This window comes from Sesamum indicum, linkage group LG5, assembly GCF_026168435.1.
Source record: "Sesamum indicum cultivar Baizhima isolate 11 linkage group LG5, ASM2616843v1, whole genome shotgun sequence".
NCBI classification, from domain to species: domain Eukaryota; kingdom Viridiplantae; phylum Streptophyta; class Magnoliopsida; order Lamiales; family Pedaliaceae; genus Sesamum; species Sesamum indicum.
In genome coordinates, this window is record NC_142661.1 from 6036338 (window position 1) to 6050135 (window position 13798).

Sequence of the window (13798 nt, forward strand, 5' to 3'; positions counted from 1 at the left end):
GGTGCGCCAGTAGTCACCTTAGAGGATGACAACTAGGCTATGGCACAATATAAAAGGCCCGAGATCTCATTACAGGTCTAAGAAAAAATCTTAGACACCATCATCTGCTAGGAGCGATTATAGGAAGATGTAATGTGCTATTGGACCGCTGAACATCGACAGAAATAAGAGTAGACCCATAAAACCTTGTCGGTATCACAGATTGGTCATAATCAAATTAATCTAAACACATGAGTAATTCGCTTTAAGGTCAAGTGGGAAATTATTGGATAGCTGACCAAAAACCCAATTAGATTGGCAGTTTTGAGAACCATTCAAGCAATCTTTATTTAAGCAATATTATCCTATGAATATAATAAGTATTCATATTTGGCACATGTAACTATTATGCTTAACAAATTAAATCAACTACAGTTTTGACGTCACAACACATGCCCATAGACCACTTTGTAACCCATGTAGTTGAGCTGCGCATTGGATGGTGGCTATGAAAGCAACTTCTGTGGGTTGGTCTGAAATGTTCCAAGTCAAATACCTTGAATCTGGGCATTGAGATACCTACTGAGACCCGCGCTGAGTATTGCATTCATTGGATGAGTGTCGCGTTTCTTCGACGAGAGGCATAGGACGTCTATGAAATTTTAGTGGGTTAGTTGACAAGGTGGTCAGCTGACTGAACTAACTCGCGACGATCGTCATATGGAAGCCTTAGATGCTCTGTCGGAATAACTCAAGTCTCCGGCTTCGATAGTGCGGGAGTAGTCCTTAGAATTGAGGAATCACGGCAGTCACGTGCATGCGATGATTGCATCTTGGATTAGTACATCAACACAAGGTATATATATGTATATTATTTATTTGGAATAACTAATGAAAACATAACACAAAAAAAATCCTACCCTATAAGCTCCTAATTCGGCTGCCTCTCTCACAAGCACACTTGGTTTGTTCTTTCTCCCTAATTTTCTTCTAGCAGAGAGAACTTGGGATTATCATATTCCGGTGTGGTGTATACTTGTCTTTAGAGGGCTTCTACGTTGATGTCTCGTGTGAAAGGTAATCCTTGATTTACATTTTTGCACTTCTTGTTTTAATTTTACCATAAGCACTGTTTTTATTCTTAGAATCTACCATCTACTTTGAGAGATTGTGAGCAGAGGTGACATGCGGATGACTAAGTCAACTTAGCACAGAACATAGTAGATACATCGATTATACCGTTGTCGCAAATTGCTCAAATTCAACATCTTGATAAGATAGGTTTGAGGCCGATGGGTGATTGGCCTTAGGTCAAGTGGGAGACTGTTAGAATAAATGACCAAAAAGCCAATTATATTGGCCTAGATGTATTTTATTCTAACAATTAATCGTTCTATGTAATATTATTTTTATGTAAATAAAATGAGTATTCGCTTATTTTGGCATCTACATTTTTGTTCTCAATTTGTATGATTGCGTTTTCTTGAACATCACGACAAAGCCCATAGAGCACTTAACAACCGTGAGTTTAGGCCACGTATTGGATGGCGCTAATGAAACCAACTGCCAAAAGGTTGGGTCTGAAACATTGCAAGTCGAAGACTTTTAGAATGGGCAACGAGAGTCCTATGGAGACTTGCATTAAGAGTCGCATTCAATTGGTGAGTTCTGCGTTTCATCGGTGACAGACGCGGGGCGTCTATGCGATCTTGCTGGGTTGATTGACTAGGTGTCGAATCAACTGAACTGACTGGCAGGATCGTCATATGGAAGCCTTGGAGGCTTGGTCGGTATGACTTGATCCCCAACTTCTATAATACGATAGTAGTCCTCAGACTTGAAGAATCATGGTAGTCACGTGCATACGTTGACTATGTCTTTTATCTGCGCAAGAGGTGATTATGTCATAGACATGATCATCGTAAGCCTTATCCAGCGCAGTCGAAGTATGTAGCAAGGACGGTGAGTTCCAAAAAGAGGATTTGTCCCCTGTGAGTATGTGATAGAAGTATCTCCTATGCATTTGGAGATGCATTCATGTTCTATATATCTATAGCCACAGTCCTTGATCGAATAGGGAAAAGAGGTTCCCAGGTCAAGAAACTTGGTGTAATGCGATCTCATGTATTAAGAATAGACGCCTAGTCCATGATGGGAATCAACACCTAATTCCATGACCTAGACTAAAGTTCGGAGATGGAAGACGGAAGGACCGTACACATATGGACTCAAGAGCCTACATTGTCAGACAGAAACTTACCTAGTCTTTAGTGCCATGGACCGTTGCTAGACAGCCACCCATGGTGATGGGCTTTATTGATTAAAGGTTAATCAAGTATTATTAATTAAATTAGATCTAATTAATAATAGTGTTAGACACTAGCCCAAGTCTAGCTGAAAGGTGAACCTAAAGAGTCACACATAAATTATTGGAAAGAAAACAAGGAATTAATTTTGAATTAATTCCACAACTAATTGGATTACTTACAAAGAGAGATCAATTGGATGGATTAGAATCAAGCATATAGTAATAACATTAATTTATATTGGGCTTGTCCCTATTATTTAATAAGTTGGATTTTATTAACTAATAAAGACAGTTTGGGCTTATCTATTTAATTATATTAAACACAAGTTGGCTCAAATTAAATGGATTTTTATTAAAATTGGATATAAAAATTCATTGGGCTTGTTTTTTTCTTTGTAAAAATTGGTCAAGGCCACTAATTTTGACCCATGAAAATTCCATAGAAGGAAACAAATGGCTAGCAAATTTTAATTTTGAAAACTGCAATTCTAGCCATTATTAGGGATCTCTTTATTTGGAATAATCAGAAATATACCTTGTAGATAAAAGAATGAGTCTAGAAATATTTTTCATTAAGACTAAAAGATATAGATATATAAATATATGATACATAATATTTGGGAAATATTTTATTTTCACAGTATTACACAACACAGAAATGTCCCTTCCTTCCTCACCTACCTCTCGGCCGCCCCTCCCTCTCTTGCACTTGGAGTGATTTTTTCTCTTGTTCTCTTCTAGCAAAGAGAATATTGAGATTCCGATTTCGATGTCGTATGGACGAATTATAGGATTCCAGTATTGGAGCCTCAAGTGAAGAACATTTCAACTACATGTTAGAAAAAACAAAGGTATCATTTTTCACCCTGTCAATTTTTTGGTTTTTGTGATTGCACATTATCCTAATTTATGTTTTATTTTATTATACATCAAACGTCAAGGAACTCCAAGGTTACACCTATTGAATTTGTTAGTTTATGTGTTTTAATTTTGTTACTATGCTTTTTATTCGCTGCTTCGCTAGCGTGTTCCTGGACCGTACCACAGGATCCTTCAAGTAGTATCAATGTTTGAAATGGTGACTAGAAAGCCAATTAGATTGATGGTTTTGAGAACCATTTAGCAGTCTTTATGAATGTAGTAAGCATACATCTATGGAACTATGTGTTTTTTGTACTCACTATTTATGTTAAACGGTGTTTTAACGTCAGAACAATGCCCACAGATTAATTGAATAACCCATGTAGTTGGACTGCGCATTGTATGGCAGCTAGTAAACCAACTTCTGACGGTTGGTTTGAAGCGTTCGTCGAGGACCTCGAGACTGGCATCGAGAGTCCTATAAAGACTTGCATTAATCATTGGACTTGAGGAATCATGGCAGCTGCATATATATGATGGCTATATCTTGAATCTGACGAGAGATGACTGTGTCTTCGATTTGGTCATTATAAGCCTTATCTATCCAGTGTAGTCGCATTATATATTGAGGATGGTGGATTTGAAGATAGAATCTATCCCTTATCAGTATATGATGGATATATCTTCTACACGCTCTAAGATGGTTTAGACTCTCCAAGTCTATGGCCATAATGATTGGTCGAATAGGAAATAGTTTCTTTTGTCGATCCATAGAGTATAGACATCTCAAATATTCTGCATAGTTGCCTAGTCCAAGATGGGAACCGATGCCCCATTCTATGCCCTATACTAAGGTCGAGAGATGGTCGATGGAAGGCCATACCTGTATGGAACTCAAGAGCCTAAATATTCACGCAAACATTCACCTAGTCTCTAGTGCAATGGATTGTTGCTAAACGGCTACCCATGGTGACGGGCATTTCTGATTAATGGTTAATTAAAAATAATTAATCAAAATAGATTTAATTAATTAATTGTGTTTGACATAATTCTCAAGTCTAGCTGAGGGTAAATTTAAAGAGTCAGACACAAATCACTATGGAATTGGTAAAATTAATTTAGAATTAATTGGAGAAGAAACGAATTAATTTAATTGGATTAAATTAATTCAAGGAGAATATATAAACGATTCGATCATTTATTTAATAATCCATTTGATGGATTGCTAAAAAACAAATTAATAGGGTTAACTAATTTTGGAATTAGCACCTTTAAATTAAATAGATTAATTTATTAGGTTTGGCTTAATTAATTGATTCGATCAATTAATTAGTATTTCAGTTTAGATTTATTTAATTGGATTAAATGAATCTTTGAACTTTGTTGGGCTAAAATTAACTTAATTAATTATTATCCAATGGACTTTGGTTGTGCTTGATTTAATTTGATTAAATTTTGTTCGGTGCATACTTGAAGTCCAACCCCATTCGAGGGAGGTTGGAGCAAGTTAAGGAGTTGAAACTCTTTACCATGATGAACTTAATGGAGTGGTTATTTCTTCATGTTTGAAGGTTATATGCATGAGTGTGTATAGGAATCCTAGTTTGAATTATATTTATTACATTTTGCGGTGTGGACAATTTAGAGGAATTCCCGTTTAAACTCTCCAGTGAATGGAACGGGAGAACGTAAAGGAAACAACGCACGTTGCTGCTCAACTATAGAAATAAAAAGGTAAAGTTTCATGTTTTATTTCTATGCTTTTTGTTTCATCTTCTAGCCACTTTTCTAGCATGTTTATGTGTTGATTATTATGCTTTTGACAAACACTGAACGCCAGAGAATTACAAAGGGAAGACCCTTTAGAACCGTTTTAATTTTTTTATTTCACCCTTCCGCCGCATTCCCGAGCCATGCTGATTCTTTCGATCAGAGCACGGTTCGCTGTAGGGGCTGATGGTTATGTGATATTTGCATGTTGTTAACTTTCACGGTTTTTGAAGCATGTTGTAAGTCTTTTCGTTAATACTTTATATGATGAAAATAGCTCGTTTGATTTTTTCAATTAATTAGATGATTCAAACATGTGAAAAGTTGAAATTTTCTGTATTTATGCTTTTTTTTGCTGTTTTACATTCAACACAAAATATAGAAAAAAAATCGCCCCTGCACTGCCGCTGCTGGGGCATAGTGTTTACGCGACCATACTTACGTAAGCAGAGAGCAAGCGCGCGCATGAGCACCCTGCAATGCAGCCACGTGCGCGCATGCTGGGAGAGGGCCAAAGCACACGCGCAGGCAACGACGACAGTGCGTGCTGTAGGGCTGACAAACAACGACCGTTTTAATTGTTTGGGACAAAATTGATTTTTTTTCTAAAAATAAAATTTAATAATTAATTGGCCAATGCACATATTTTTCGATCATCGTTTTGATTGCAAATTTCAAGCTTCTGTTTTCTTCGTAAAATTAATTTTTTTGATATTGGATATCCTGGAGTATAATATTACATGGGATTTATTTATTATATGATGTATGGATGGATGATCACGGAGTCCACGACCTCTTGTAAATTTAAGTTTATGCTTGGGCTCGTATGCCCTTGTAATGTTTCTTCTCTCTCCCTCTCGTTTTTAATCTTGGAATAATGAGGATTGCTATCTCCTTCCTTACGCACTCACCCCAACTCCTGATTGGGGTTTCTTTTCAGTTGTAATGAGATTAATATAGGAATTTTTTTTGTAGGGATTTTTATTTTAAAGCTAGCCCATGGAGAAGAAGGTCCAAGGATAAGGAGGCCCACGAAGAAATTACAAGGTCCATCTAATATTAATGGGTAATATTACTTTGTAACAGGATAGGGCCACCTTAGACTGACCATAGACTCACTGCGGGCTCAATAAGTCGCATAGGTAGCGCTTGTGATCATCCCAGGCGGGTATGCTTAATTATGTTGCATGTGGTGATTTCTTTATTGCTTTAGCATTTGATATTTTGCATGCTATAAAATTATGTGATGAGGTCTTGGTCAGACACCCAAACTTTCACTCTTACTTGATTGGACCAAGTCAAATATTAGGCCCAACATGGACTTGGATCGAGATTGTCTTGATCTGACCAAGCCTTCCTTCCACAAAAATGTGGTGAGGAAGATACAGTTGCCCATGTGTGGTCTCACGTGTCCTGGCATAGTTTGGAATAGAGGAAAAGTACAACATTATTGTGAACAAAGAACATGTTCAACATTTTCCTTTCTCACAAGTCGTTGGGGGCGAAGATTGAGGTGTGATTTGGTTGATAGGTCGAGCCTAATATTGAGTAACATGATTTGCTTGCCGTCCTCAGGATCGCGTGAAGAGGTAAGGGCATGGTATATTATTCTTATCGATCCCAAGCCCACTAGAAAGGATTTCCCAAAACTCCACTTGAGAGTGGTGTACTTTCTTATAAATAATGAGAGAGTTAAAGACTAAAAGACCATGTCTTGAACTTATCAATAATATTACTATTATATGTTGAAATCTGTTTAATTCTATATTGTAGAACATGTCTAAGAACCCCTAACCCTGATAATGGAGACTGATAAATTCAATAGCACAAACTACAACAGCTGGCTGCAAAATCCAACGATTGTCCTAGGTTTCGAGAACCAGACTATATCTTGGACAAGTCGCTCCCGATGACCTTGCCGGAAGGGTCTTCGCCCGAAGAGCATGTGACGTTCGAGAAGTTGCATAAGGACAACAACAAGGTCACAGTAACATATTAGCTTCAATGACCAATGACATCCAAAAGCAATATGATAGGCTGGAAATCGTTCCCTCGATAATGCTTCACATGATCGAAGTTTCTATGATTCCTGATAGTAATATTTGAGTGCTGCTAGAAAAATATTTTTTAGGACAATGATGACTGAAGGATCTTCTACGCAAAGTCATGCGATCAAGATGCTATCCCTCGTGCAGAAGCACGAAGACCTCAAAGTTGGGCTTGACAATGACACGTATATCGATGTGATCCTCCAATCACTTCCTCCCTCCTATGACCCATTTATCATAAACTACAACATGAATTGACTTAAAAAGTCTATTCATGAGTTAATTAATATGCTGGTCTAATACGATGCAATGACCTACAAGTCTGCACCTATGTTACTAATAGGAGAGGCTTCAAACTCCAAGGCGAAAGGCAAGAGGGCCGGGCACTGGAAGAGGAAGAAGGAAAAAGAAAAGCCATCGCAGCCACTGCTAGCGCTCCGACTGCCCCTGTTGCACCGGTGGGAAAGAGCAAAGGAAAATGAAGAACAACAGTTCACAGCGGTTGAGGGCAAATGATGTTTGCATTCATTGCCGTGGAAAGGGGCATTAGAAGAGGGAGTACCCACAACTTCTCTCCAACCCAAGTACGTTTGTATTGAAATAAATATGAAAACTAATTCTGGTTCTTGAGTATTGCATACTGATTGTGGAGCTCACATCTGCAATGATTTGCAGGTGTTGGAAAGAAGCAGAAGGCTAAGTAAGGATGAGATGATCCAAGGCTCGGTGATGACAAGGTCATTGCTGTGACATCGGTGGGATCTCTCAACTTAGGTATTAGTGATCATATTCGGATAGCATTAAAGAACTGTTATTATGTACAAATAATGATAAAAATTATTAGTTCCATTCCTGTTTGGGACCATGATTGTTATGCATTTGAGATTAATAAAAATAATTTTTATTTGATGATTGATAATAACCTTCATCTGCTTGATACATTAACGAATGGTTTTTATATTTTCCAATAGTTAAATTGGATTATAACTACCCAACAGAAGCAAAACTTAGATAATCATGAAAATGCACAGATTTGGCATGTAAGTTAGGTCATATCTCCATAGAAAGCATGAGGAAGTTGGTAGAATCAAGGAGTCTAGAGGTAAATGACTTGGGAAAACTATCAACTTGTGAGTCCTGACTAAAAGGCAAAATGACCAAGAAACTTTTTGTTTGTCACGCTTGCCATTGGTCTGTTGGACTTAATCCACACAGACGTCTGTGCACCACTAAATACTCCGGCTATAAGAAGATACTCGTACTCCGTAACCTTTATCAATATTCACTCACGGTATGGTTATTTTTAGCTCATGAGGTACATGTTTAAGGCATTTGGAATATTTAAGGAATGCAGACTTGAAGTAGATAATCAAACTTGCCATAAGATCAAAGCCTTTCATTGAGTCTGACCGAGGTGGAGAATATTTAAGTGGTGATTTCATGGATTATATAACAAAGAATGGAATTCTCTCTCAATGGACTTCTCCTAGAACGCCACAGCTTAACGGCATGGCCGAAAGGAGAAGTCGAACCCTGTTGGACATGGTTAAATCCATGAAGAGTTTTATTGAATTGCCCATGTCCTTCTGGGGATACGCTCTTGAGACAGCGGCCAAGTTCTTCAACATGCCGCCATCCAGAGCTGTACCCCATACGCTATATAAGATATGGCACGGTCATGGTAACAAAATATATCAAAACATAAGGTAAAATAGAAAAAGACAAGTTTTACTGAGTATGATACAGCCTCAACAAGGAGTTCCACATGAATTTATTTTAAAATATTTATCAAATAAATAAAGTTGAATCTCTTGTTGAACCCTAATTACGGAAAATAATTACTTAATATATTAAAATTTAAATATTTATTTTTTAAAACTTTGACAGGAAAGAAAATTAATTTAAAATAATTAAATATGTACCTGAGGCTCCGTTAAACATGCTCACAGAGCACAAGAGATGGGATCCGGCGATAGCACACCGGAATCTTCACAAGATAAATTTGAATTTGGGTTGGATGAAATTATCCGGCCAAAATCTTTAGTGTATGCTCTTGAAGAATTCTGTTAGCACATTATATATGATGACGAATTAACAAATCGATTCAGAAAAAAGAATTAAAGAAGGAAAAATAAAGAATCAAATGCTTGAGAAAAGGAATAATGGAGTTGCCTGCGTAGAATCCATCTTACATTTATGGAGTTTCTGCCATTTCTTGGATACCGAAGGAATCAGATGTAACGTTCCTAGGGCTCTTGAGCGTAGTACTTTATGGACTTGCACAATGTTTTGCAGTGAGTGTGTTGAGGGAGAAAAGGTGTGAGCAAATGTGAAGTGTGAGTGGTTGAATGAGAGAGTGTGAGTAAATGTTGTGTGTGTATGTGTGAGTGTTTCAAATAACAAAACTCGATTCGGGATAGCAGAAGCCTTGGAATTGATGTTCTGTCTTTTTCTCATAATATTTTCCTACTAATTTCTTCTTTTTTGGTTTGTCTTTACTTAATATTATTGTAATAATTAGACATGAATCATTTTCATAAAGAAATATATATTCATGCTATCTATGAATACAATACAATAAATTATATTCTATATCAGATCCCTCCAGAAATGGCAAAAAACATGAGAGATAATATCTATGAAAATTAATTAGAGAGTTCATCAATTTGTACATATTGTCGTATTGTAATCAACCATTTATTTTACAAAATTCTTATACACAACTCAAGTTTAAGATTGAAAAACTTAAAATAGTGATGAAGTTAAAATCTATACTCAAAAATGAAAAATTAATCATGTATACCTTTCTTAGCAGTTCAACCATTCTGGGTTTTGTTGAAATTGGACAATATTTTTATCTAAGGATCTTTTGCAATTCGGTTTCAAAGGGTGGAAATTTTGAAACAAGTATATGTGGTATATAGTTAATGGTTTGGTATATAAAAGATAGGTGTAAATTCACTTACCTAATTCATAACTTTAATGATTATTACCCTTTGAAGATTGGATTTTATTCATGAACTAGATTCTAGAAATTTAAGTTTGAAATTTAATTGCAATTATATTGAAGTTATACAGATAAACTAATGTGTGCAAGAAATATATATCACTTTCAAATATTTTGAAAAGAAAAATCAATACACTTTTGAATCCATTAATCGCAATATAAATAGATACTTAAAAAATGCTAAAACAATAAGGACGATTCAATTGCTACAATTTTTTTATTGGAACACAAAAGAAAAAGTTGGACTAAAATATTTTTAGTCCCCTATGCTAATTAGAAGGGGTGGTATTTTAAAGGGACTGAGTTTGTAATTTAAAACATCCATGCAATGAAATTTTCATTTCAAAAGACTCAATTATTAACTTTTATTTTATTTGACAAAGTTACTTTTGAGCTCTTTACACTATGAGTTCATATATTTATTGATATTCAATTATATAATTGTTTAGTTATTTCTAATAATATTCATTCATTTGTTGTAAAACTCTTTTTCAAAATTTAATTTTTCAACTTTATAAATTTTCAATCTTTATAATTCATTTGTTTGCTCCATCTAATTTAAATTAATTGTTTATATAACTTTTTGAGAAAAATGTTGAAAGCAATCACTAGCATTAAAAAAAAAATGTTTTTATAGCGGTGGAATTTTAGACGGCTTGACACAGGTTTCAATGGTTTTGCCAACGGAAAAAGCTTCAATCTGAAAATTAGGCTTCGGAAATAAATTCGGATGGTTTTCTCGAAAGAACCATTGACCAGAAACCAAAGAAACTATAGGAATATGCATCCTAGTGAACGAATAACAAAATTACCAAATTCTGGTGAGGATGGAATATTTTCCGACAAAATTACCAACAGGCGTGGACGTTTTTTTTCTAATGCCATGCATTATTAATGGTGTTAATATTTAGAATATTATGCATAGAAAATACTAAAACATGACGAGGTTTGGGTCATATAAATTACAAATGACTATCACTTGGTTTGACCAAGTTAAAATATTAGACCCGAAAATGAAAATAAACAAAGGATGTTATTTCATTCCTTTCATACACGATAATGTAATGAGGAAGTTGATTTCTTCCATATGTGGTTTCACGAGTTGTGGCACGTTTGGACTAAAATGAAGCTGCACTATTATTGTTAACAAAGTAAATACACACTTATTTCCTAGTATCATGAGTCGTGGGGGGAGATAGTTTACACTATGATTCGGTTGATAGGTCGAGTCTGACACTAAGTAAGGTCACTCGCTTCGACAAAATTTGTTTCTTTTTTTTTTTAGTATACAGGTGTTCCCAGGGTTACGTTTCTAGCAAATAATGCCAAAGCTTACGTTTCAAGTTAGCCATTAAAATTAATTGGACTAATTTTATTGGACCTGGTCTAATTTATAAATTGATAGAGAGATAATAAAAGGGTTGGATCCTTTAATTGGATTAAAGGATATTTTAATGAAGACTCCTTTGTATCTTGTGCATAGGTCACATATAAAGCCTCTAAAATCCTTATAGCCAACAAGCTGCTGCTGCACACGCATACCCATGAAAATTTTTCTCCTATTTTCTCTCAAAAAAACCTCGCAAGATCTCAAAGATAGAAAGAGGAACAAGAGATCAAACGTTAATCAATAGCGTTGTTGATTCTTTGCACTTCATGGAGGTTTTTCTAGAACAAAATCTCCACATTCTTGGTGCGTTAGTGTTTAGATGGTCTCTAGATCGAGATATCACTATGAACGGATTCGGAACAACGAATCAAAGCTTTTAGCCGAATGATAAAAACAGAAAGGTGTAAAAATCTCATTTAGTATTTTCGTCCCTCTTATTTATTTTTAGAAGAACTCTTGCCTCCTTTGTTTTGTTTTTACACCAAATGCCCTAAAAAAGATCAAGAGTACACCCCTTTTTCGAGATTTAATTGTATGTTAAATTATTATTTTTTGATTTTTTGAGCTTTCGCTCTTCAAGTGGTATCAGAGCACTAATCAGTGTATAGACCTAGAATTTAACATGTTTAATAGGGATGTGCATGATAATATATTTTAATCGGCTTTGGAAGCTTGATTTTTGGTCTTAATTACATCTCTAGAACTAAGGTTTTAGATGTTTTAACTATGCATTTAATTTTGGGCATGAGAATTTTTTGAAATTTGAAAATTTTCAAATATAATTGATTTTTGTTGTTTCAAGTATTCCAGAAAAAGAAAAACAAAAAGTTTCACAAAAATAAAAAAACAGCAGTAGATGTGTTGCTGTCTACTGGCCGATTACTGGCTGGCAAGGTACAGCTGGCAGCGAGAGCCTTGCTCACGAAGTTTTGCCAGCGTTCTTGTCAGCGTGAATGCTGGTAGGAGCGGGCCTATGCGTGCGGGCGTACACACAACACGTGCGCGGAGCCCTGTCTGCTAATGCCGGCTGTGACACGAGCACATCTGGCAGGGGTGTCTGCGTGCGTGAGCCTAGCTACGGTAGGTTGGGCCGGTTGGTCATCTGGACTAATTGTTTCTGTTTTTTCAGAATTTTTGCATATTTTTCGAAAATATTTAATTTTGGGGTATTTAATTTTTTTTAAAATTTGGTATTCTCCAACCTTAAATTTGTAAAATTAATTTTAATGGGTTTTCGAACAAGAACTATTTATTTGCATGGGGTTGCACTTATATCTATAGTTAAGTTGCATTATTTTTAATGTAAAATTCATTGAATTGGATATGTGATTAATTTCTGATATTGGATATCATTATTATAATGCATGGTTTGCGTTATAGTTTTTGTGCTTGTTTATTTTCGAAATAAATGTGTTGTTTTGTTAATTGGTAACATGGATGATCACAAAGCAATTTGGACCTTATGGATGGTTTCTTTTCTATTATTTTGTGGCCTACATATATTATTTTCTTATCTCTTCATTTTTAGCCTAACTATTTTAAAGCTTGCTTTCTCCTTATTTATGTACTCCCCCTAACTTTTGTTTGAGGTTTCATTTCAATAGGTTAGAGAGACGTTTACTTTTATTTTTTATAATAATTGAAGAGAGCAAGCCCATATGATAAAGGCCCATGAAATAGGCCATAGGTTAGCCCATAGAAATCCATGGAAAAGAGGCCTGAAGGATGGTGCCTACGAAGTAGATGAAGAAATAAAGAAAGATTACAAGGCCTGTAATATGTTAATGGGTTTAAATATCTTGTAATAGCGTAGGGCCTACCCTAGACTACCAAAGATCCACCACGGGCTCAGTTCACCACATAGGTTATTGGACTTGTGATCATCCAACAGGCGTGTACGCTTTTTTTCACATGCGATGCATTTTAATTAATGTTGTTAATATTTAGAATATTATGCATACAAAATACTAAAATGTGACAAGGGTCATATAAATAACAAATGACTATCACTTGGTTTAACCAAGTTAAAATATTAGACCTTAAAATGAAAATAAACAAAAGATTGTTATACCATTTCTTCCATCCACGATAATGTAATGAGGAAGTTGATTTCATCCATATGTGGTCTTAAGAGTCCTGGCACATTTGGACTGAAATGAACCTGCACTATTGTCGTGAACGAAGTGAACACACACCTATTTCCTAGTGTCATGAGTCGTGGGGGGAGATAGTCTACACTATGATTCGGTTGATGGGTCGAGTATGACACTAAGTAAGGTCACTCGCTTGGAGTCCTCGTAATCACTTGAAAAAGGCGAGGCTAAATATCTTGGGGACCTCATAGGTTAAGGATGGTATTTGATGCGTCCTACATTGTTATTTCCATGTGAATCATAAACGTGGGGTATGGAGAACTTCATTTGTGGACCCCAAGC